Source organism: Vicugna pacos, chromosome 8 (genome assembly GCF_048564905.1).
Source record: "Vicugna pacos chromosome 8, VicPac4, whole genome shotgun sequence".
NCBI lineage: Eukaryota > Metazoa > Chordata > Mammalia > Artiodactyla > Camelidae > Vicugna > Vicugna pacos.
Genome location: NC_132994.1, coordinates 51,142,476 through 51,170,167, shown reverse-complemented (window position 1 = coordinate 51,170,167; position 27,692 = coordinate 51,142,476). Strand labels below are relative to the sequence as shown.

At 37.1% G+C, this 27,692-nt stretch overlaps 1 protein-coding gene and 1 long non-coding RNA gene across 7 annotated transcripts in view; one reads left to right on the top strand and one right to left on the bottom strand.

The window, feature by feature from the left end:
* The window catches only part of LOC116281493 (uncharacterized), a 195,498-nt gene that overhangs the window by 101,428 nt on the left and 66,378 nt on the right, over nt 1-27,692 (bottom strand). The gene's annotated exons all lie outside the window — the stretch shown is intronic.
* Nucleotides 11,149-27,692, top strand: part of LOC140697728 (uncharacterized) — a 58,103-nt gene continuing 41,559 nt past the window's right edge. For both annotated transcript variants that reach the window (XR_012075014.1, XR_012075013.1), the window contains exons 1-3: nt 11,149-11,282; nt 11,393-11,474; nt 20,860-20,967. This is a non-coding gene — a long non-coding RNA (uncharacterized lncRNA). The remainder of the gene's footprint in view (nt 11,283-11,392; nt 11,475-20,859; nt 20,968-27,692) is intronic.

Below are 27,692 nucleotides of genomic sequence, written 5' to 3'. Positions count from 1 at the left end.
TAGTTATTGGCCTCAAGGGTCTTCTTGTTTCTGCAAGTGAAAACCTTGGGAGGAAGTAGTTTTATGCTGGTGAAGCACCAAGTTGGCCAGATTAAAAGGGACCAAAGACACAGCCCAAACCTAAATCCTAGCCCTCTGCAGCTACAAGTCACGCACTGGGTTTTCTCCCATTTGACTCTGCTAGTGGCTTTCTGGGGTCGATCCCATGAGACCGACACTCACTTGAGACAAATCTGGGCATCGGTTTCCTTTTCAGAAGAGGCAGATGCAGAAAACTACATCCTATGACATAAACCTTAATAGCAGCTATTGTCTGACATCTTACTCTGTTCCAGGCGCCATGCCAAGTGTTGTATATACATCCATTTATTTAACTTACACAATAACACCATCCCAAGAGCCCTACATGCATCGTACTGATAGAAAAACAGGCGCAGCTAACAAATGGGACAGAAAGGATTGAAATTCTTTTTTGTTTTGTGACACAAAACCAACAAATGGGACAGAAAGGATTGGAATTGTTTTTTGTTTTGTGACACAAAACTAAGAACTATGACATGTTTCTGTTTCTCCATCATTAAACAGGTTTTCCATACAAATCATTATTGTTCAGTGTTCATATGGTGCATATGCAATAAAGGTACCAAGAAACAAATTGCTCTCTGACTCACATATAGGTTTGTGCTCTTCAGGTAAGTGTCATTAAACCACAAAGACTAACAGTATTTACACCTCAGTGAGGCTCCAGCAATTAACTGTGAACCAGCTGCAGGTCACCCAGCCTTACAAAACAATTCAGTCACATGCTCCTACAGCTCTTTCCAGCACTGCAGCCAGGAAAAAGGAAATGGAGGATTATCAATGATGCTTTGTTTTAGGTCTGTTAATTGAGATGGAATAATTGTCTGCTGAAATACTTTTTTCTTCCCCTGGTGATGTCATTCCCACAGCTACTCTTGATATAGCTAGCAGACTACCACCTAAAACTACTTACTGACCTTTGAATTCTTCCTTCTGGTATTCTAACTTAGTGATGAAAAAAAAAAAAAGCTGTTGTTTTTCTCATTCTAGCATCCACTTTCTGAACGTTCTAGTGCAAATTAATGTAGCAATCATCCTAAACAGCCTCAGTGATATCTCTCATTCAGTCTGTATTTGAGAAGGCAGCATGTGATGTCTGAGAAATAGTGTGGATCAGTCAGTAAGACTGATTCAAACCCTAGTGCCAATGCTTATAAGTTACTTAACCTCTCCAGCCTTGCTTGAGATTCTTATTTTTTAAAGTTGAAAATTAATGCCTACTATGCAGTTATTAAAACTAAATACAAGATCCATGTAGGTAAAGTGTTTTGCACTTTCAAAATAAGACACAGACACTTCATAACAGACAATACTTATGGTCTTATTCTGGCTGTTCTAATTGTTTTATTATAAGAAATATATTAAAAAATTAAACTGTCAAATACATATGGACACTTATAAGATCTCTTTAAACAGGCACCTTAAATGATATCTTTATCTCTGCTACTTTCCTCTAATCCAGTTCCAATTAACCATCACCAACAAGAAGTAGGTGGAGAACTTTTAAAACACAATCAGGAGCCTCCTTTTGCGTATATGTGTTGGCGACTATAAATTCCATAAAAATATTTTTTAAACCTCATAATTTTCATCATTTCTGACAAATGTGTGTAAAATCCTCCCACATCATAACCAAGAGAGTGTCAGTAAAGGTCCATGAACATCGCACTGGACTAGACTATGTATGAACGCCTGCTGGATGAAGAGGCATCTTAGGATCATGGTCACAACACAGGATTTGGAATCACACTTGGTTGTGAATCCTAGTTTTGACACGTAAAGTGGTTTGATCTCCCTAAACTGTTTCCTGATCCATACACTGCAAATATAATACCTATTGTTACCACCACTAAATACAATGAGGGTAATGGAGGTTCACACACAGAAGGTGTTTAATAAACATGCTTCCTCCTTCCATCTCTGTTGCTCTTTATAGATCTAATATATGCACTTATTGGGCTAATTGAATTGAACCAACGCCATCTTAAGGTGTGAGGTAAAGACACAACAAATACCCACTAAGCATACTGACCTTTTTCTCTAAGTAGGAAAATATGTCTCTTCTCACCTCATTTTCCAATAGGCCTGTGAGTGCACATCTCACATGTGCACACACATCACACACATGTGCTGACGTGTGAGTTGCTCTGTTTGGTCCCAGTTAATAACAACAGGCAGAGCCAGGCAGCATCATTACACGCGCAGTTTTGTTTAGAGCTCCCCAGGGCCCCAAACAGTTGTTCAAGTGAAATGTTTTATGTCTTAATTGCTGGTGGGCAGCAGAGCCATTTCTAGTGTTACAGGGAAAACTATGTAATTTTCCAAGGAGAATACGATTAGCCACATCAGAAAATATGAACTCCGTATCCAATTTGCAGCTCAGAAGACATTGTGACATCCTCCTGAGGCTAATAATCTGGTTGCAAGATTCCCAACAGAAATATAATAATAATGAAATCAAGAAACAGACATACCTTAGAATTTAGCCCAATGTACAAGGAGCTCAGAATTTCATAGGGCACTCCAGACCCATTTGATTCTCGATGGGAAAAAACCAGAAAACTAATTCTTTCATATCCTTCTCAGAAGACTTCATGGCGACAAGGTTTAAAATACTCTTAAGAAGAAAAGAAAAGCAAAACAAACAAAACCCAAGAAATTTCTATGCTGCAACTAATCTATTTATTCTTAAATATATTTCCCTGATCTACTATAATAATGGGACCATTAGCAGGTACCTTGAAATTCCAAGAGTTTTGAATGTGTGGATTTTTATTAGGTTGCTAAATGATGACCTTTGTTTATGACTTTGCAGCTTCCAGATCTTTAGTAATAAATTTTGCTGGTAACGAAGAACCTCTTACCACTGACATTTGGGGGCACTTTTACAGCATGAAGCTGTAATAGGCAGAAGGATCCCATTTTAGGAGACCACCATCAAACTGACGATGTTGATCTGCCATTGTCATAATTTGCTAGTAATACTTGACATGGAAATCTTGGGATCCTAGATCAAATATTATAAGGTAAAAACATTACAAAGTAAAATCTTCATGTGCCTCAATTAGAAATTATTCTGCTTAGCTCATATTTTCCATTTGAAACTTGTTTTAAGTCCCAATTTCTCTGAGATTTTACTCAGAAGGACAAAATGTTATTCCTAACAAAAAGCCACTTTGGCTTTTTTCCCCTTTTCTGTTTCACAATGAAACAGAGAAATTGCAAATTGAGGCATATCAAGGCCTTCTCTTGACCACAAACAAAACCCTGATTCCTCCAAATGTTGAGCATGTACTCTATACCATGTAGTGCAAACCGAAAGCAACTTACTATATGTTGAATCCACTTAAAAGGGAAACTTAAAGTGTAATTAAATAGCTGGAGAGGTTGTTAAAAAATAGCATTTATTCACTTACGGAAATCTGGCCCAGGCCACAAGTTATTATTATTCCAAATGGCAAGGACTTGGACATTAAGCCTCCACCTTGCTACAAGTTATCTTCTAAGAGAAGAGTTGAGAATGTTAGTAGAGAAGATGAGTTTCTAGACTGCAAATAATTCAGTTGGGAGACAGAGTTCGACCTAACTAGATCACCATTATCTTAAAAAAAAAAAAAAGTAAAAATTATTAATAGAACTGTTAAATAAAAATGGAGTCTCTCAAATTACCAAATTTTTTTTTTCAGAAATTAGATCTTGGAGTATTTTACAGAAATATAAGAAGTCTGTTAGCATTTGAAGGGCTATTTCAAAGACTATCAGTTTTCTTCTGTTGCACAACAAATCACACAACTTTTAATTAAGGTGCTCAGTAAACTTATATACTTCATGATTTTGCAGGTCAGCAACTTGGACTGGGCTCAGCTGGCTAGTTCTGGTCACAACCAGAATCATGCATCTCTAATCAGCCCCTGGGTTAGCTAGGTCCTGGCTGGTCAAGGATAGTGTGATGGGCAGAATAATGACCCTTCCAAAGACATCCATATCTTAATCCCTTTGACCTGGGAATATGTTACTTTATATTGAAAGGGAGGATTAAGATTACAGGTAGAATTAAGGTTAATCAATTCATTTTAAAATAAGGAGATTACCCTGGATTATTTGAATTGGTCCAGTAGAACAAAAGTTCTTCAAAATGTAAAAGGGAATCAAAAGAGGAGGTCACAGTGATATGAGACAAGAAAGACTTCACCCACAGTTTCTGGCTCTGGAGATAAAGGAAGGGGGCATAAACCAAGGAATGTAGGTAGTCTCCAGAAAGTAGAAAAGATAAGGAAAAGGAGTCTCCCTGAGATTTTCCAGAAAAGAACACAGCCCTGGTGACACCTTGATTTTAGTCCCGTGAGGCCTATATGGACTTCTGACCCACAGAACTGTAAGATAAAAAATTCACATTGTTGTAAGCCACTACATGTATGGTAATTTGTTATAGCAGCCATAGGAAACTGACAGACATGGTCTCATCTGGGACAGTTTGTCTCTGTTCTGCATGGTCTCAGCCTCCAGCAGGCTATCTCAGGTCTATTCACACAAAGAACAGAACTTTTTTTTTTTTTTTTCTAAACAGGTGTTGTTTACTAAGGCTTATGTTCTCCTAGAGGTGGGCAGGAAACGTGGGCAGGATTCCAAGAGGCAGAGTAGGTGGAGTGCAAGGCCTATTGATATCTCAGCATAGAATCAGCACATCATCATGACATTTTCTACTGGGCTAAGCATCTCATAAGGTTAACTCCTGTGACTGGAGATTTAAGGAGTAAAAAAATAAACCCTACTTCTTACTGAGAGGAGCTGCCAAGCATCTCAAATAAAAGGAGAGAGAAATTGAGTCCTGTTTTGCATACAATCTCCAATAAGAGACTAAAACCTTCACCTCTCACAATTGCAGTGTTTTAGGAATAAGGTTCAAAATCTGAACAACGGCATTATCTTGAAGATAAAAATAGTATGCTACGTGTTTTAAAAATTGCCTTAGTTTTCAACTGTAGTCCTATCCACCTTTCTCAAAGAGTCAAATCCTATTTTTCCATTTGAATTAAGTTAACATTATTCAAGATGTCCAGATTATCTGAGCATCTAAAGCGGTGTGGTTTGACAGCAATATAATGGGAGTCCTATAGATAATTTCAGATTTTTAGTAGCTACCTTAAAAAAACTAAAAAGAAATAGGTGAAATACATTTTAATAGCATATTTTATTTAACCCAATATACCTAAATATTATCTATTCACCATGTAGTCAATATAAAAATATTAACAAGATATTTGTAATCTTTTTTTCATCTTAAGTCTTCAAAATCCAGTATGCATTTCGTACTTCTAGCACATCTCAGTTTGTACTAGCCTCACTTCAAGTGCCCAACAGTCCCATACCTGTAGTGCCTACCATAATAGACAGAGCATATCTAAAGGATTCAAGAAAGGCCCTGGGCAAAATTAGAAGGTGCCAGAACTTTGTCCTTTATGTTCCTTTTCTCTTTTCTCCACTGAGACACCTTCCTGCTTCCCCACCCAGGGCCCCAGTGTTTTGCTGCTCACACTCTTGCTCTAGCAAAACAAGGGAACACAGGACATGGAAATGCATTGTAATTTCAAAGAGCCCTGGATTTGAAACCTGAAATGCCATTTACTAGACCTTTAACACAACTTAACTTGAACTTCAGATTTGTCATTTTACCTATCTCACCACTCTTCATAGAGTTCTATGAAGTTCAAACGCAGTAATATCCATAAAGGCATTTAGCACAGCTTGGCATTGTAAAAGCACTGTAAAGAAGCTACTATTAGTTTTGCTTTTAAATCATGTCTGTCAGGGGAAGGCACTGCCCAATATTTAAAAAAAAAAAATGAATGGATCACTTTTAGAATTTCAGGCACCAGTCACAGGCTGTAGAGGGCATTCCTTCAGAGGAGGAGAATGAATCAGGAATACGAACAGATGGTGGGGGTATGTTAGAGAGCAAGGTATCCTGTGAGATTCCTGATACTTCTAGACTCTTCTCTCCTTCTGATATTATAAAAGGAAAATTAGGTCTTAAATCATATTTCAAGTGTTCATGCAACATAACAGTTATTTTCACTGTGAAGACTTATTTTTGATCAAATTAAGGAGTAAACTATAACCTTGGTTTACTCCTCTAAGCCAGGAAGCATACTGACTTTCCAAAAATTGAACAGACTACAATCTCATTAAATATGGCAATGAAAATCAAGACAAAAGGACAAATCCACGATAATCTATAGCTGTTTGAACCTCGCCATTTTTCCTATGAAGTGGACACATCTAAGTGCTGCTACAAGATGCCATGTAGTTCATACCGAAGTGAATCACTGTCCTTCCAAAACGAACAAAAATATACAATTGTTAGCTTCCCAGAAAGTGAATACAATGTTGGCAAATCCAATAAACTATTCACTTTGTGAGTCAGTCAGAATGTTCTTAGATATTTCCAAGACATACAGTCTCAATTGCAAACATATTGTCCTTGGCCTTCAGCCCATGTGATTGGGCACCAAGAAGTTATCTGACAGATGGGACAGTGGAGTAAAAGGATAAGTAGGCAAAAAGTGCGCGTGGGCTAACCGAGCATCTGGTCGGGCACTGGAATGTCTTTCTAAGTCCCTTGATATATTAGTTTCCTAGGGCTGCTGTAACGAAGCACCACAAACTTGGTGGCTTAAAACAACATAAATTTACTGTCTCAGAGTCCTGGAGGCTGGGAGTCCAACATTAGGGTTTCAGCAGGGCTATGTTTCCTCTCAAACCTGCAGGGGAATCCTTCCCTTCTTACTAGCTTCTGGTGGTTTGCTGGCAATCTCTGGTGTTCCTTGGCTTGCAGCAGCCCGACTCCAGTCTCTGTCTTTGTCATCACATGGTGATGAATGCAAAAATCTGCTACAAGACTTTCATTTTTAAATCACAGTCATGTTTATAATAATAAAAAATTACACAAAAGTTACTTTTGTAACGGTTAATTTAAAAATCATGGTCACAATGTAAACAAATACTATTCATTCATTAAAAATTGAACTTTGGATCAGTTTTTAAAAGAAACAATATTCTCTATATATTGTGGAGTGAAATAAGGATGAAACACTACCTATAGCAGTGCTATTTAACAGACTTTCTGTAGTGATAAAAATATTCCACGTCTGTGCTGTCCAATATGATTGTCACAGCCACATATATGGTAACCGACATTTGAATTGTGGCTAATGCAACTAGGGGACTTAATTTTTAATTTCATTTTACCTTAATTAATTTTAACTTAAATAGTCAGACGTGGCTTATAGCTACCATAAAAAACAGTGCAACTCTATGGTATCTTTTGTTCATTGATCTCTCTGCCCTCCTTTCTTTATTTTCCTTTAAAACCTGTCTCTCCCTCCAGACTCTACTTGCCTGGTAATCCTCACTCTTCTCCCCCTTTTTCCAGCTAGTTGCATCTGCTCTCAAAAGATAACCTAATAAGTGAATCTTTTTTACAAGGCATAAGGAGACTTGATTGCTACTAGCCATATAAGTATTCCATTTTAAATTTAATGTGTATAAATTCCATTTAGAATTTAATCAAAATTTGACCTCCTGCTTAAAAAAAAAAGTCTCATGAGAATTTCACAGATTAAGCTGAATACAGAGGGAGTAAATGCCATTATTTTTTTAACCATACAATAAGGGAAATTCCATATTCACTTTTTTCATATTCACTTTTTTCATATTCACTTTTTAAAACATTAAATTTTGCTCTGAGGACAAGCCATTAGATTTATTTAGTGAGAACACTATATGCTGAACGATGACCAAACATACAGCAATTGTAAACTTTGCTGAATTGATTAGCTAAGGTAGTTTTTTATAGATTCTTTAGAATTTTCTGTACATAGGATCATGTCATCTGTGAAAAAAGGTTTAGTTCTTCCTTTCGAATTTGGAGGCTTTTATTTCTTTTTCTTGTCTAATTGCTCTGGCTAGAACTTCCAGAACAATGTTGAATAGCAGTGGTAAAAGTAGGGATTCTTATCCTGTTCCTGATTTTATGAGGGAAGATTTCAGTCTTTCACCATCAAGTCTGATGTTAGCTGTGAGTTGTTTTTGGTTTTGTTTAATAGAAATGTCCCTTTATCATGTTGAAGAAGTTCCTTTATATTCCTAGTTTTCTGAGAGTTTTTATAATTAAAGGGTGTGAGACTTTGTCAAGGTGAATTACTTCAGGGTCATTAACATCCTGTAAACAGTCCCTAGCATTGAGCTTTGCACAGTCAATAATTTAATAAATGTTTGCTGAGTCAACCCGATTTGAAAACAGCAAACACCAAAACCCTGGAATCACATATCAAGACACATTCTTTGAATAAATTATCCTTAGAGAGTCATCTGGAAAAGTTGGCTATTTTTTTTTCCCAACACAAGCCATGTAATTCACATTGCAGTTTTTTTTTTTAAATCACCTCTTAAACTAAATAGATTTTAAAATATGGAAAGGGTTAACTCTGATACCTTATACCGTTAGTAAATACAGTTGTCTAAGAACACTCCTGAATTGAAACAAGCTCAGTCAAATGGGGGAGTGGGAAGACAAAGCCACTGCCTGAGAATTCTGTAGAGTATTTGTAGCCTCAGTAGCCTATGCCAAATATAAAAGGTTCCTCGACAGCTTGATGTTGAATTTGAATATCTGAGAGTTTCCTCTAATTAGATCATATGACATATATTTTTAAGGTCTATCGACATCAGAGTAGTGTTTTGCAGAAGGGACTCTGTGGCTTCCACCAGAAGTCTATATTTTTCCTCCTGGGTACATCTGTGGCATTTCTTGCCAGGTATGATGGCCCCAGGTATGTTATTTTCCTTTCAGGCAGCCTAATTGGATCTCACTGATGAAAAAAAAAATCCACAAGGAACATGCAGTACAAAATAATATTTGTCACTGATGTGGTAGAAATAGAAAATTACACAAACAGTTTGGGAATTATAGGTTCATCACCACTGGGGTGAAAAGTTATAGACCATTTCTCACCCTCAATTATCCATTGGTTCCTTGTTGTACTTGAGCCAAATACCTGGTTTCTCCGCATGCTTCCCTAACTTCTAGTCACCAAGATCTAACACTCAAAAGTGCCAGCCAGGAGTGACACTGGCCAGGTTCTCGGTGAATACCTTCGAGGGCAATAATATATGTTTACATGTAACTCATAATTAATCACTAAACTTCCTTTTGGGGAAAAAAACATATTTGGAGGTATATTTTACTGTCTAGGGGGCAAGAAATGACAGGATGGGAAGAGAGGAGATGCAAGGAAGGGGGGATGATTGAAAACATTTGACTTGGCTGGAAATAAAAGTACATATTTCACACATATTTTTAACCAACCCCAAAAGACAGCCTGACTTCGAACATGCTGAACAGGAAGCCATTTACTGTTGGAATGCTTGCTGAGCCCATCCAAGACACACACACGCTCCCAATACCCCTGGGCTATCTAAAAAGGGTTGGGGTGAAAATATTTAATTTATATGTGCAATCCTGCTTCCTGTTTTATTTTTTACCTTTTTGCCAACTCTGTTTTTTCTCAAACTTTGTGAAAAATGATAGGAAACCTATTTCACTTTTCCCCCTTCCCTTTATTGACCCAGATGTACAACCTACCTCAATTTACAGCTCATACTTGGCTTGAAGACCAAAGGAAGAGAGAAAGGTAAAGAGGGATGTTAAACTCTCATCATTACTGTGGCTAAAAATGAGTCTGGGTGGAGGCAAGCTTGCTGTGTATCCATATCAAGGGCAGGAGGGTGGGGAACAGGGTCTTGCCTGGGTTTTCAGAATGTGTACATTCAGTAGTACGCATCTGAAAAAGGGTAAAAGGAAGAGTATAAAGAGGAGGAGGGAAGAAAGAATTTTCTGATTATTAGATGAGTGACTTGAGACACCTGAATCCTATTCAATTTCAAAGAAGCAGTCCTGAATATCAAGAGGAATTTTTAAATATTTTGGGGAAGAAAATAGACCCAAATAATTAAAATTTATAATTTAAGCAAAAGATTTTCCAAAACTTTAACTGTATTGGAGTGCTTTCTACTTGGTTTAACATTGAAGGTCTGCTCTTTTAGAATAAAATGAGTTCCAGATGGTGTGCTGTACATACTATACCTGTTACCCTTATGATTATATTTTGATTTCCTGAGAATGCTGAGTCAATGTGCAATAAAACGTTTGAAAGAAAACCTGAAACCGAATGGAAACCCAGCAAGTTTGAAGTTCAGATTCCAAAATTCTCAAACTCAATCTAATTTTCCCAGAAAGCTGACCACACTCTATGGAAATCCTGTCATAGGAAAGGTTTTCTAATTGATCAGTTTGTTTTAAATACTTCAAAAGAGGTGGGGAAACATTTAACTGCCTGAACTCAAATAAGTATTTCAACATTGCCTTTTGAAGTCATGTTTCAATTTTAATTTCATATCAGACTAACACTAAGTGGAACCACCATCTTGGGACATTCTATCTGTTACCATGGGCTTTCCAATGCTTTAATGTCAAGTTAACTGGTTCACCTTAAACTTTTGCTTGAAGTTGATAAAGGCAAAGCAGCAAATCACTTTTGCATTCTTGTGGAAATTTCCAACCGTAAGTAATACAGTTCCTTAAATCTTTTGTTAAACCAGCTTTCAAAGTTTATAAGCAAGAACTCTAATAACATCAATTTGTACTTTTGCATTTGAAAAGAAAGTCAGACTTTCTATTAACCTGAAAACACTGGGTGGCCACAGATGCACACTGCAGCTGACACCATGTAGTTCCAGTGAAGACCACATTATGTATTCTTACCCTTGTAACATATTCTCACCATGGTTTATTTTAAGGCAGGTGATGTGAAAGTAGATTTCTGATACATTTTCAAGGTAAACTAGAGTGGTTATCAGTCCTGCTGCAATGTCCTAATGGTGTCAGCTGCCTGCAATAATCATTAAGACTGTGTCACAAAACTCCCTGGAGCAATTCACATAGAATTATATCTCCTGGGATTAGGTACCATTGTTGTATCATAACCAGTCACTTGTGAATTGTGCCAACCAGTAGTAAGCTGGTGAACCAGCTCTTGAAGTGGGAAAAGAGGCTGACTGTAGTCTTTACTGATTTCTAAGGTACAAATGTTCCCACCATGGTCAATTTCAAGGTACCACCTGGATGATGTCACTAAATACAGGTACATATAAGCTGCCTCCAACATGTCACTCATGCCAATCACCTGCACCCCCAGAACTAACAGAATGTGTCAGAAGGGGATATCCTCCCATCCTAACTAAATGTACTTAGATTCCAGGCACCTTCATGCTCTACATCTGGTGAACAACAAGCCAAAGAGTCATGAGGCCTGAGGCACTAGGATCAACTTTGGGTGAGTAAGCTCTCAGCTCTACCTTGAAGAGTCTAGTGGACGTTTCTAACCTGTTCTGACCCAATTTCGCCCACTCTGGACCTCTTTCTGTACCCTGACTCTGGCATACAGTTGGCACTCTACAGTGTCCCCCAGAGATGGCTGACTGGGGGGCCTTCACTTCCACTATATTCTTCCTTCCTAGAGTTAAAATCTAACCCCAATTCTCTTAACTCTAAGTCAAACCACCTTCCCCAGTTAACAACTCAAACCACACTTGTCTTAGGGTTTGGCTCCTGCAGAAAGCCCCCCGGACCCTATTCCCAGCTCCTCTCAGACAAGATCTTCTAACCCCAGAGGCTGGTATTTGCTTGCATTAGAATGATGTCTTTACAACATTCCCTGAATTGGGGTTTTTATAGTTGTAGTCTCTTTGTTGAGGTGGAAGGATTTATAGAGTGTCCTGTCTCTATTACTTCCTTTTGCTAAACTAGTCCCGTCAAGCGCCTCCCCATCTCCACATTGTGCTGTTACCCTCCTCAGAGCCATTCCTGATAGACACTGAGTAGAACTGAATTTTCTTCTCCATCTAAGATATTCATTCTCAGTATTTTCAAATAGAAGGTCAGTTGAAGGTCAAAAAATTGTTCAAACCCTTCCATGTGTAACTACAATTTTAATGTTTTTAGTTGGGAGACAAAAACTATGATTAGGAAAACTTTTAATCTAATTTATATTTTTGGTTATAGCAGCTGCCCATGCACTTGGAAAAACAATCCATATATGACTAAATTAGATAATGCACTTGATAGCTAGCATAGTACTCACACAGAATAGTGCAGAACATGTTAGTTATGATTAATGTTGATGCTGTTCTCACTCTAAACATATTACTTCACAACCAGGCTACTAAACAATCTCCTTCCCTCCAATCTTGCCCCTCTACAAATCACACAGCAGAAGCAGTGATTACTCTCAAACCTGAGGGTGATCATGTCATAAAATTCAAATTCATTTAAGCTTTCCAATGTTTCCCTACTAAACCAAGAATGAAATACCTTGCCTGAGCCCCTTCATGGTCTGGCCCCTGCCTAACTTTCAAGCTTTCCTTCTGATCCTCAGATCAAACTTCTAGCCTTCACAGGACCAGTACGCTTGTGGTCTTTTGGAGAGCACACTCTTCCTGTAGACCAGCATATGGCCGTCCCCTTTTTAGTCATTGGATCTTGGTTTAAATGACACTACTTCAGAAAGGACTTCCCTTGCTATCCAATTTAAATCACCATCCAGTCACTCTGTATCACATTACAGTCTTTTAATCCTCTGCATTACTATTTTATCCTTATCTGTGATTTCTGTTATTTATTCATTTATTGTATATCTTCCCCTAAATAGGAATTCTTTCTACCTTAACCACTGTATTCTTGTAGCATCTAATTTATGGAACATCTGCTTTATTCAGCCTACAAACACTATGCATATATTGTTGCAGATTCCTTATAGTACATCCTTGGGCTTGTCCATCTATGACTTATGACATTAAATGGCACTTCTGAAATCTAACAAATCACAATCCTCACCCTTCCCTTGAAATTAAAAGCAATAGTTGCCTATGTTGTAAACTTGCCGGTTAGTTCTTATGGCAAGACTGGCCAATTACTATCTCCCACTAGACAGCCATTTGATCTGCCATCTCCCAGGTCCCTGTCTTGACATTACCAAGAGTCACTGATTATGTAACTGAGAAGATATATACTGTAAAACCTGGTCCTCTAAAATCTGGAATTTTAGCATCTTAAGTATCCACATCACAGCAAATAGAGTGATTCATCTCTAGCTACTGCAGTAAAAAAGAATAGGATAGGAGGAAGACTGAAAGCCAGCTTCCAGAAGCCGAACCTTCTGGGTAATGGTGGAGAGTCTTCTAGGGAACCCTCAACCAAGGTGAGTTGAGATTGAAGTCATGGGCGTTCTTGAGCAAACCATTCCTAGGAATTTTATAAGCAAGTGTTTTTGCTGAAACTACTTTCACATAGGAGGCAAATTCCACTCCCTTCCATCTCTATATAATTAGCAGAGAAAATAAATTTTAAGAACAAAGAATATCATTCATGAAATGTGTTTCACAATAAATATGAATTATTCAACTGAAGCTTGACTGTTGCAGACATCCAGACTGAGAATTTGGCAACAGTGACTGCCAAAGGCTGACAATAGAGACTGAGAATTTGGCAATGGTGACTAATCCAATATGGACTGGCAAGGAATAGAAAGGAAAAAAAAATGGAAACCAGAATAAAAGACAAGAGATCCAAAATCATGAACACATGGATACTTGGGCAGTGTCTCTCTAAGTTTCATCAAAACATGAAACCACCTGTAGCCTGACTCATATATTGTTTGCAGTTACTCTGCATGTGGGATAATTCATATGGTATGATAAATCATTAGAGAACTAACTAGTTGTTTCATTCTTGGATAAAGATTAAACTAAAGAACACATCTTTTGTAATTATTAAGAGAGGTATAACTTGAGTCAAGTGGACACAATTCTACATTTTCAGTCATTTACCCAGGAAGGTAAATAGTTTACAATCCCTATAGCAATCTTCCCTAAAAAACTGGGCGCCACCGGGAAGTGTTCCTCGAAAAAGGGAAAAGAGGGAGTGGCTCTGGATGCTTGTATAGATTTTGAGAATACTGGATTCAACATTAAAATGCTTATATTCAGGTGCTTCGATAAGCTAATGTGCAAATTATATCTCGAAGAGCACAGAATGCCACTTTGAAATGACCACGTACTCCTTTCTTCCAGAAGTATTTAATAACGTCCAAGGAACATTACGTGAGAAACACTGCCACAGGAAATGGTGTCTAGAAAAGTCTAATACTTGTCACAGCTCTATTGGGAGAATTGGTTCTTCGTCTTCCACTTTTGGGAAATTGTAACAACCACCACAACAACAACAGCAAAACTGTGATGTTCCAGAGAATCCCCTACAGCCATCTGCTCATGGCTCATTAGCTGGGATGCCAGAAGAGTGAGATTTAGATTTCCCAGCATATGTGGTAGAAGCAGGTATAGGAAAAGGAGACTGGAAGCAGGTCTGGGGACTTCAGAGCTGTAGTTTCTGACACAAAGGGGACGAATCTGACTTGCAATAGCAGATATTTAAAGCTACCTATATACAGTTATGATATTAAAACAGTATGGTATGGAGGCAAATATCAACATGCCAGAAATAGACATAACACATAGCTCAGTATTTACATTTAGTATATTATAGTATATGTAACATATAACAGAGATGACATTCTAAGTCTCTAAGGAAAGGATGATTGCTCAAAACATTAAAAACAGAACCACCATATGATCCAGCAATTCCACTTCTGGGTATTTGTCTGAAGAAAATGAAAAGATTAATTCAAAAGATAACATGTACCCCAATGTTCACAGCAGCATTATTTATAATAGCCAAGATATGGAAGCAACCTAAGTGTCCATCAACAGAGGAACAAATAAAAATGTTTTATATATATATATATATGTGTGTGTATTATATATAATGTGTATATATATAATGAAATGTTACTCAGCCATAAAAAGAATGAAATTTTGCCATTTGCAACAACATGGATGAAACTGGAGGGTGTTATGGTTAGTGAAGTAAGTCAGACAGAGAAGAACAAATATTGTATATTTTCACTTACATGTGGAATCTAAAAAATAAAAGAAATGGTGGCACTAGGGGTGGGGTTTAGCTCAATGGTAGAGAGCATGCTTAGCATGCACAAGGTCCTGAGTTCAATCTCCAGTACTTCCATTAATTAAATAACCTAATTATCTTCCCTCTCCAGAAAAAAATTAAAATAATAAAAAATAAAACAAACAAATATAACAAAACAGGAACAGACTCAAAAGACAGATAACAAACTAGAGGTTATCAGGGAAGAGGGGTGAGGGGAGGTCCAAAATAAGTGAAAGGGATTAACAAGTACAAACTGCTAGGTATAAAGTAAATAAATTACAAAGATGTAATGCACAGCACATGGAATACAGCCAATATTTTATAATAACTTTGTATGGTGTGTAATCTATAAAAATACAAATCACTGTGTAATACAACTGACACTACTGTAATATTGTAAATCAACCATAATTTAATTTTTAAAAAAAAGAAAGAAAGGTTTATTCAATAAATAACTCTGTGGAAAATGGTTAGCTATTTGGAGAGTACATAACATTAATTCTTACCTCAAATTGTAGTCAATATACATTCCAGATGGACTCAATAGTTTAATATTAAAAACAAAAAGACCTAGAAGTAAAGATGGGTCAGAGATCTTGTGGTTTTAGATTTACTAAGCATAAAAGCTAAGGCCAAAAAAAAAAACACAAACCCTCACAAAGATAAAACGTCAGTAAATTTGTCTTTGAGAAATAAAAATTGTATGGATCAGAAAAAGCATCCCAAACAAAAGTTTAAAACAAAAACTTGAGGAAAACAGTTGTAAAACATCTGACAAATCACAAGTTGAAATATTAATATATCGAGAATTTCTGTAAGCAAATGGGGAAAAGGAAACAGTTAAACAACTTTCAGGGGAGAAGTATATAATAAAAAATATGTATTTTTTTAAATTATTCTAAAATAGTAGTCAAAGAAATATAAATTTAAATTAAGATTTACTATCATATTAGTATAAAATGTTTTACTATAAAAAATTCTCAGTACTGTCATCAGTGTGGTGAAACAGACAAGCTCCTTAGCTGCAAGCGGGAAGGTAAAGTCCTGCAGTCTTTCTGGAATGCAGTTTAGTCATTTATCTAATGCTTTTGGCTCTGTAATTTCACTTCGAAAAAAACTATCCTAGGGAAATAATTGGATGGAAAAAAGACTAAGTTACAAGAATGTTCATCGTGGCTTGATTTTTAATAACAAAAAAGAGAAATAGCCCATCTAACATTATACTAATTTAGTCATGCAATAATGATAATAATGGCTTACTTTATTATTTAATAATAATAATGGCTTTTAAATAATGATTATTAATAATGTACTGTGGATTGCTTATTATTTTAATGATAATCATACTTACTTTGTGTCAGGAATTATTCTAAATGGATTGATGAATACAATTAACCCATTTAACTCTTAACAACAACCCCATGAACTTTGTATGACTGTTTCTGTCTCTTTTTAGAGGTGAGGAAACTGAAATACTGAGAGGTTGAGTAGCATGCCCAGAGGCACTCAGCTGGCACGCAGCAGAGCTGGGATTTAAACCTGGCAGTCTGGCTCCAGGGTCCATGGCCTTAACTCCTACACATATTACCTCCCACTTCTATCCATAAAATGGAACATGAGACACTCATTAAAATGTTTTCAAACTCTATTTAACAACGTGGAATCATACTTACATGATAATGAGGGGGAAAATCATGTGGGAAAATATATGGGTGGCATTTTCCCAATTTTACTAACAAGCAAAATACATATGAATTTTAAAAGTTAAAAGGAAATAAATAGGCAAAGGTCAAAGTAATTATCCCTGCCTTGTAAGAAAGTTGTGAGCAATTTTCATTTTCATCTTTATATACCCTTGTGTGTTTTGTAAAGTTCTAACAAAGACGTTTTATGTTTATAATCAGAGAAGAATATGTCACTTTTTAAAAGAATAAAAATTATTGATACATAACTAGAATAATTTGCATCCTCTTGCCTTACTTGCTTTTCTAATTGCATTCTCTTGCTAGTACGAAATTGCCTTCACTACACTGAGAGCAACGTGAGAGACCTAGCTGCATCTTGAACGCTGGCATAGTTATAGAACTTCTTCCCCATTTTTGTATCTGAAATGTTGTTTTTAGCACACTCTTTGCAGTAATGCTGAAGACACCCTTCAAGGGCACCATGCTGCCATTGCTGAAACAAAAAATAAAATCCCGGAGTTTAAAACTTCCAATCCCACCAATTGAGAGATAGGGAGATTTATGGAAAGAAAATGATTCTTTTCTTCTCTTTTTTTGCAAGGACATTAAAACATTCCTGTCTGTATCCACTGCTCTGCTTCTTTCAACCATGACCTATTACCATGTCAAAACAGAAAGAAACCTCTTCAGTTTGACTCAGATACAGCTCAGGCTTCTCAACCAACTGAAAAATCTTATTGCATAGAACCTGCTTTTCTTTGAAGTTGAAACTACTAAAGACAGAAGAAACACACACACATATACATACAAAGCACCTCCCTATATATAAAAATTGAAAACACTTTTACGTATATTATCTCACTTTATCTTCACAACATCCCTTTGAAGTAATAAAGATGCAAATCCTTAGGTCATTGGGAGGCTTTCAAAATAAAGTTAAATTATGACTTACTTACTGAAAAAAAAAATCCGAAGTATTAAAGCTATTCACATACCACAGAGTTTCAAAGTCTAAGAGATGACCACGAGTAATAGAAAGCAATGCACAAGTAAATGAATGCAGGAATTATGGTCAGGGCGATTGCTGCTTGGGGTCTGGCTAAAAGATCTGCAATAAAGCCCTGGCAAGGCTAGAATGATTTTCTCATCCTACCAGGGGGATTTCTGAAATACATCCTGAATGCAATTCATTTATTTTTTCCAGGAGTTTTTTTTGTCCTTGTCCTTGTCAAACCCTACTTCCCTTAAAAACCACCTTCCAGCCCCTAGATCACTGGACACGAGTTTCTAAATCCATCAACCAGCTAAACACAGCAGTGGGTATCTGGGGCCCAGATGTAGCACCAAAGGAGGGTATGAGTGTCAATAACTGAGTTAGCGGCACATGGCCTTCAGGTTGCCCAGAAGGAAAACAGAAGTAACAGTGCTAATTTTAACTTCTCCCCGATTGAGGATACAGACACTGACTTACAATTTCTCTCCCCTCCCACCTAAAGAGAAAGAACAAGCTAGGCAAGTCACTGAGGCAACTATGACAGGTAGAAATGGATTCCAATCAAGCACAGGATCTAATCCGGCCACTTTTTCCCTCTATGATTTCAAGGATTTCCCTCTTCCATGGGGAATGGAATCCAAAGCACCCACCCTGTCCTGAAAGAACCACCACCATTGGGCCTTTGGCTTCCTTCCCAAATCAATCTGCTGCCTCGTGCAGCTTATACACAAGTCCCAGAATGTCCTGGCCCCATCCTGCCCCTGGTGCCCTTCTCCCAGGTCACCCTTCCCTCCACCTCTAGCAGGTGAATTTAACCAAAGTCTAACTGTGATCATTCACTGAGCTCCTGCTTTATGCCAGGCAGTGGTCCAAATGCGAAACATCCATCATCTCATGCGAACTTTGTAGCAACCCATATTATTCCTCTCATTACTTTTCTTAACACAAAGGGGAAAAATGAAGCACCTAGAAGCTGAAAATTCTGCCTTTAAGCTCCAGTCAACACAAGCATTAGGTGTTCTTTACTTTGTTTCAGGTTATGCTCATTGAATCATTCTGGTATTTACTGTCCGTGCCTGGTTTAGGCCATTATCACAACCCGCCCAGTGTGGCAGCGGCTTAATCAGTGGGTTCTTGAGTGTAGAGAGGGGTGTCTCTCAGAGTGGGGTCCCGGTATGTTTGGGGTCCCTGAGATCCCCTCAGGGGTTCTGTGAAGTCAAAACTATTTTCTTAATACTACTAAGAATTTAGGACTGCCTCTCTGGTGTGTAATATCACACACAAAAAACTGATGGCAGAAGCATCAGAACACTGCTGTCTTCTTTCAAATATCCTAAAATTTCTAGGATGGAAAACAATGCCACTCTTCTCACTACTTTTTTGCTTTGAAAAACAATTATTTCTATAAAATTGTTAGTTATGTTCACATATGAGTTTGTTATTTTTAAATAAACTAACATAGAGATTTAAAATTTTTTCAAACATGATTTCTGAGGCGGTAATTATAGATAAGTGTAACCCATATGAAGAGCTCAGAAGTCCTCAGTTTCACAAGTATTTTCACAGGCTTCTTACTTCCTCTGAAATATGACTTCTACTGAGGGTCATAGGTTGCCTTCCCCTAAAGTCACTTAAAAGAGCATTTTTCACCCAAAGTGTTTAATAAGTTGCACTGTCTTGTTAAACTCTGCAGCAAAGCTGAAATGAAGTGACTAGGTTGACATAGGAGCAAAGTGGCTCCCCCGCCACAGGCCTGCCATTCAAACTGGTGTCTCAGCAAAATTATAGATGCATTCATGTCATGCACCTTTAATCAAGGCAACTTATATGTCTCTGTTTCTCTTGCTGGTACAGAGAACACACAGTCCTGGTTCTTATTCACTATTGTATCCTCCCATGGACCCTTATACAGCATAGGTACTGAATGAATATGGGAATATGTCCGACTAGGAAGAAATCTTGACTTGCCAGAAAATATTTTTAAAATACATACTTTCTAATAAATAATTAAGATGTCAATTGCAAGATTTTTATTTATCCTTGCTCAAACAGTTCTACTTTGTTACCATTATGAATTTAAAAGTAATACAATTCTGCTTCATTTAAAAGATCCTGTAATTCAGACTTTATGATAATTATACGCTGGACATATTCAAAATAATAATAATTAGTACATTATATTGAAATATACTAAAAAAAACTGAAAAATACTTCAGAAATGGTATTTAAACCAAGCCCTGCAATGTCCTTTTAAAAGGGCAACATTATTCTCCAAATAAACATCAGGTGATCCACACTTGAGATGCAGCTGAGATAAACATTAAAAATAAGGATGCTTATCTCAAGTTCCTGAGTTGTCCAAATTGGTCTGGAAGTGTCCTAAAATATTTCCTTGTGATCCAGCCAGAATCCCCAGGAGACCAGCCCAGCTAATGTGAGTTGGTTCTTCCTAGTCTGACACCAAAGAATAGAATATGAAAATGAATACATGTATGTCTATGTATGACTGAACTACTATGCTGTACACTAGAAATTGACACAACACTGTAAATTGACTATACTTCAATTTTAAAAAAAAGACTAATATTAATAATATTAAAAAAAATAAATGGGTTGCTAGGAAAAGGGGAAGAAAGATCCTAATACTACAATAACTTCCTGAACTGGACCCATTTTAAATGTGGTTGTTTTTACCAACAACCTTGCACACTTTAGTTATGATCAAGAAACATGGACCTAAGACTATTTTCCTGTAGGAAGTTTTATGTGAACCAATTAAACAGATACACCGAGAATTAAAAGCCCACATTTCTGTGGGTAACCCCATCAGTTTGTGTTATTTCCTGTATGTTGAAAGGCAAGGGTTTTATTTTCCTTTTTAATATTTAAAATTTTAGATTTAATTATCTGCTTCTCCTTGTGGTCTGAATTGCCTTTGCAACCTTTCCTTAACTTATTTTCTCTCATTATTTCAAAAGATACATAATAGAAACGAAGTATATTCCTGGAAGTCTGCTGGATATTCAAGATTCACCGGTGAACAAAACCACCATGGCCCCCGCCTTCGTGGAGTTTACATATTATAGGTGAGATGCAAAGATCGCAAGTATGTAAGTACAAACTATGGCACATACCATCAAGGAAAATCTGGGCTATTTAAGTAGAGTAATGAATCTCTCTCTTTCTACTAGCATTTGTTTACCTTACTGCACAAAGACATGGACATAATGCACACTTTTTGATATTCATGAGGCTACATTAATAATTATTATTACCAATCCTTCCCTCTCACCCCTGCTTGACTCATTTTCCACAAGCAGAGTTTTCACAGTGATGCTCCTCTACTCAAAATCTTATGCCTTCTTTTCTATCTTCATCATTCACTCTATCAACAAATCTTAATGGCTCCTACTACAGGTGGTGGACCGTGACAGACACTGGGGATAGAGATCAGAGACATAATCCCTGCTTTTCAAAGACACAAACAGATAAACAAAAAGTTCTATCTGGTGACGAGGTTGATTAAGAGTTGGGCACAGAATGCCTTGGATGCGTTTGGGACTGGTAGTTTATCCTGCCAGAGGATAAATGTTTCAGGGGTTTTGGAAATTTATTAGTACTGCACAAGATGCCAGAATGCTACAAAACTGAACAAAGCACTATGCCCACCACTGAGCAGTTTATAATCAAATAGGAGGAAACTTATACCTGCCCCCCACCAATGGCAACAGCCCCCATTCATCTTCTAAGTCCCAATTTATATCCCACTTCCTTCCTGAAATCTTGAGTGACTGTCTTTCTCTTAAACTCATACAATCGCCCCTGACTCAAAAGCCAGATGGGCCCTTCATGCTTAACACCCTCATTTTACAGTAAGGATAACAAGGGCACAGTGGTGTCTTGTCTAAAGTTTCACAACTAGGAATGAGCATCGTCCAAACCCGACTCAGGGACGTGGCTTCCAGGCAATCTACCATCAATCCCACAACACTGCCTCTTAATTCTCATCTATTATGTTTTATTATTAACAGTTTCAAGACTATGCATTTTGTTTCCCCTGAAAAATCTTCACCCTTTAAGCGCAAGGACCATTGTATATGGTCCAGTGTATATTTGGCACTCCAAAAGTGGCCTCATAGCATAGCATTGATACCAATAAATACCTATTGGTTTTGGTTTAAATTAAGTCAGGAAAAAAATACTGTTTTTAAAGACATTTTAAAATACAGAGGGCAAGCTGCTAAAACAGTGGGTATATCTTGGCAATGACTATTAAACAAACTGAAAGTCAAGGAAGTATAGAGACCACAGAACACTCTTTTGCATAGTGTTGAATATGAGTTTGCGAACTTCCTTGCTCTTTTTGAGTGGAGTGAAGAAGAGTGTGACATCATTCTTGAGACATAACTTCAGAGCCTGATTTTTTTTAAAAAAGAAAACACATAAACCATTTCCATTAACAAATCAGAAGTTCAATGTTCACCTTGTCCACAAGATGCTTCTTGTTATAAAGATCCTTTACTTTTCAGAGTAAACTTTATTGTGGCTTTTGACAGATGTTACAACATGCAGGAACCTTGAAAATATTACACTAAGTGAAATAAGTCAAAGATAAAAGGACAATTATTATATGATGCCGCTTACATGAGGTACCTAGAATAGTCAAATACAGAAAGCAGAACAGTGGTTACCACGGGAAAAGAGGGAGGAGGGAACGGGGAGTGATTGTTCAGTGGGTATAGAGTTTCATTGTGGGAGGTTTAAAAAGTTCTGGAGATGAATAATGGTGACGGTCACACAACAACGTGTGGAATGCTACTGAACTATACATTAAAAAATGGTAAAAATGGTAATTTTGTAGTTATATATATTTCACCACAATAAAAAAAAAATAAATGATAGCAACTGTAATGATGAAAACTAGGGAGATTAAAGCATGTATTTTAGCTATTTGGAAGCAACCTTCTTGTTTCATTCCATTGCTCATCATCATGTAGACACAGCCTCTGAGAGTATATTATTGATGAGCATAACAGACTCTCTAATAGGTTTTTGTAAGGGCTTTTCAACAATAAATCATTTTAATTGTCAAGAGACTAGACAGATGTTTTGTGTTTAACCAGAGGTTACAATGGCTCCTTAGACGCTAGAACATACTTTATAAAACAGAAGTTGGACCTCAGGAATTTGGTTGCTCAAATCCTTTTTCTCCATTTGGAAGTCTTTATTTCCTTTGGACATCAGTTTTACTGTAGTCTTCCATAATTCCTTTCGGGTGCAATAGGTCATCTATGTTTATCTGGACTTCTTCCTTGTGGGAAGAAATGCTAGCAAAGCTATGGATTTTTGAAATAAGACCAACATTAAATAGAATGTGTTTATATAATTATACGTGTGAAAATACTGGCCTCATAACAGATATGACCTTAGCAATTGCGGAAATATTTTCCAATCAGATAATCTCTCAAATAGGATGAAAGAGATGTAGACTTGGATTTTCCTGGAAACTAAAGAAATGTCTCAATTTCTTCAGGAGTTCCCGAAACAATTTTGCTAATCAACATAAATTCACCTATTTTTTACCATGAAAGTATCTACTTATATCTACTTAAAGCAGTAATTTGAAATAATGGCAATAAATGCTGATTTAGTTGTAGTAATTGATTGCTTTTAACATTAACACAATAGATACAAGCCTCTTTTAAAAATATAATTAATAATAATAATAATAATAATAATAATAATAATAATAATAATAAAATAATAATGCAAAAGTCCCTTCACTTTTACAGGAGACCATAAGTGGAATAATGTTATATAAAAGGACCCCACTTTCACATCCCTTAGGTCACACAGACCTCTAAGAGAGGCCGTAAACTGATATGAATAAATAAACAATCTCTTAGACAAAATTTGGTAGTTCTTTCACCTCAATTTTAAGTGGAACAGAAAAGCATTGAAGTTGAAAGGATTAGATAAATGCCTTTAGAATTAAAATGAGAAAAAAATTTCTGAGTTGAAAGAAAACAACCCATTTTTCCTAGTTTTTATCTTCATTTTTAATTGGACCAATGTATATAGTATAAAATAATTAAGGGAACTTGCAGAAACATACTAACAGTTTTTATTGTTGTTAATCAATAGTATTTAAATACCATTCAGACACTACAGATTCTGTGTGTTGTTACACTGTACCCAGATCTCCCAGCCATTTCTGACTGGGCATGACCCATTTTAGAAATTAGGATAAAAATCAGCTTTGGCATCCAGAATTCTCTATTTGCTTATGTGGTTTTTAATTTTTATATAAGTTTGGGGAAAATTCTCTCAGATTTGCTCTAAATCAACTCACACTCAAAAGGTGAGTTTTTCTTAAGAGACTGCACTTCGTGCTGACACTTGTGATGAGCACAGTTATGGAGAAAATTGAGAGGAGCTAGTTTGATTTTCATGTCTCATCACTATGTCCCTGCATTCCTACTTCCCTTTTACTTTAATAAAAATGAATTTCTAAAAATAAACTTCCAGACAATTAAATTTGGAACTAAGGAGAATCTTCTAGTACCATGCATTCAAATAAGAAATACATTGTTACCTAATCAGATTTCTGGATTGTAGATTTAGGAATATTATCCATATTTATTTGGACCTGAGAAAAAATTTAGAGATACCGTATTCATTTATTTATTTAGAGCATGAAAAAATCCAAGTCCAGTCCCTTCATTTTATTGATTGTACGACTGTCGAATATTTGAATCATGACTTAAGTCCCTAGTTCTAAATGCAATGCTAATATAAAAGGGCTGCCTAAGTGCAATCCCATCTCAGCATCAACATATTAGGAGTAAATAACTTTCACATCAATTACATCTTCCGCTATATGGGTGAGGGTAGCCAAACCAGAACTTGCACTATGACCATCTCTGGGATCAACATACCAGTGTAATTTGCATACACTCAATCATGGCGAGGCTGTGAACTCAACACCTCTAAGGAAACAAACCCCAGAAAGGGAGTTCCCTCTTACAGGGTATGGAAACAAAGCCAGAGTTTTCATAGTCAGTGAGGACACTGCTCCCACTGCAGGGGAGCATGATGTCCCTCCACTCTCCTACAGCTGGAAGGTCAAGGCTCCAGCCCAAGGTTCTGGACTTCACTTTGAAAGGAGTCTTCTTCCAGGACCAGTCCCCCATGGGTGGCCTAGGCAGCAACAGGAAAGACCCCAAGAGCATCCCCACCTATGAAGCAACCAACGGATCGTTGCAGGTATCTACCTAGAGAGAAAGCATTGCCTTTAACCCTCACCTGAAAGGAAGATTTAGTCTTAACAAAGTAAATGAGTTAATACTAGGTAGTTCTTTTCATGTTGAATAATACTATAATATGAGTAATTTGAAAAAGTTATTTCTAGTCAGTTTTATTCATTATTATGAAAACCAGTGAAATAAATATAGTATGGTTAGTGGTTAATCTGAGGCCCCACAGCTTTAGAAAGACGCAAGACATTTCAAGCTGAATCACGCCGACATCACACACATAGCAGAACATGCACAAAACTCTGACTATTTGCTTCCCAGTTCAGGCTTCTTTCTACCCCATCACAATGCACCCTGTAAAAATACTTCCTCATTACTGAGGCCAAATTATATAAAATACAAACACACAATTTTAACTGGAATTCAGTGAATGAAGATATTTTCTAGAAGACAAAGTGGAGGCTTTCCCATGATTATTTTATTATGAGATCGAAATCTGATTTATCACATCGTGCAAGAAGCTTCCACCAAAATATGAAAACTAAGTAAACTTGAATTTATTTTTGACAAATCTAACCAGAGTTTTGATAGTAAAAGGAAGTGAGAGAAAATAGTGAAATATTAATATCGCCTTTCTCATAAAACCATACTTCCTTGATTCTAAGCTACATTTTAATGTCTTGAAATCAGAATTTGTCTTAAAATCAATGTGTTCACTGTCATGCACAAAAACATATTTAAATCAATGATTACAATTGATGTAAACATGATAATCTGCTAAGCCATTAAATCTGAACCCAGCCATAAAACAAATGAAGCCTCATATCTGAGATTCTGGGAGAGTCCATGAAATCGAGATTTTGTTTTTAAATCCTATAGCTGTAGACACAGAGCTAAATTTCTCACTTAAAAAAAAATCATTATTCTTTTTATATCCTCAATGTCATCCCTCATCAATGAAGGAAGTTGAGGTAGTCAATGTAAAGTATATCTCACATGTTTCTCCACTGCAGTCTTTTTTCTTTCAAGTCATAATTCTAATGTTGATTTGTAGAATTACAGAAAATGTCCCTCAGGGTCCCACCAAAGAGAGCCTACTTATTTTTCTCCTAAGCACACTCTGGCCCCATTCCTTTTTGGAGTTCAAAGCTAGCCTGGCTCCTGGACATACTCAGAACCCACTCAATGCCAGTGGTAATGTTACAGACCAGAATCAGAAGAGGCAATCTCTAAATCTCCCCACACTGAGAAAAGAGAGGCCAGAGGCCACTCATTTTTTAAAGTTGGGTTTGGACTCATTTCCAAATATCACCTCCCTGGAAGCTACAGGAGATGACTATAAAAAAAAGAAAGAAAGAAAGAAAGAAAGAAAGAAAAAGGAAGGAAGGAAGGAAGGAAGAAAGGAAGACAGGAAGACAGGAAGAAAGGAAGAAAGGAAGAAAGGAAGAAAGAAAGAAAGAAAGAAAGGAAGGAAAACAAAACCCACCCATCCAGTCACATACATTCAGTCCCCAACATGGAATAAACTTTCAGGGGATTATGTGTAGCATTTCCCTCTGAAAATACTAAGAAAAGGAACAACTCTTTTCTGAATGACTTATTTACCTGCTTAAAGGCAGACTATTAAACAAGTGAATCTTAGGAGACCCCTTTGAGTCTTGTCATTCTATTTTTATACAGGTTTTAGTAATCAGCTCTTAAGAGGGTGTCTCTGTAACCTTCCCGGTGTGAGGAAGGCTTTCTTCAGTTCACCCTCCCTCTAACATGGTATTTTCTGGGAATGGATAGCATTTCAGTACTGGAAATGACTGATGGTTTCCAGGGCCTCCTGCGGTTGATATCATCTTGTTGTGGTAGGCCCGGCCCGGGCCCAAGTAGCCTAGATGACACAGCGAGAAGGAGACCATTGTAGTGAGTTAACCGGTTTACAGCAAGGAGCCCCTTACATGGCAGCTGGTTCTGGAGTGATAATGGTCCCTCTCCCAGCCTGGTTCAAAGGTCTGCATTAATCCTCTTCAAAGGGGTTAATGAAAAGGGGGCAGTTTCACTGCCCTCAAGACCGAGTGGGTCCCTGTCAAGGCTGCAGTGACTCCTTCATTGACCCTCTGCTGTCACATCAAGGAGCATGAAAGACACACGTCTATTCACTTGTGCCCTTCCCTGTTAAATATCCAGTACACTTCTTGATAGTAAACCAGAGGGAAAGAACCTGAACGAACGCAAGTTCTCCTAACCCAGACTGACTCTTTATTAGCCTGGCCTAGTTCACTTACCATTTGGAGTTAAGCATGGGTTTCACATGATGTCAATCAAACCAGACATGTTCATTACAGTCTGTAAGTGTTTAAAAAGTAAACACTCTCCCCAACACCATTTCAGTAACACCTGAACAACATTAACAAGATGGCCGCTAGCAAAAGCAAGCTATTGTGTTTCTATATTCCAGGCTCCTATTGTGACGTTTAGGAACCGTTCCTTTTCTCCAATAATACCAAAATCAAGCTCAGCTATCAAAAACCATCCTCCTCTTTTCATGTGAGAGTCTCTCTAATTCA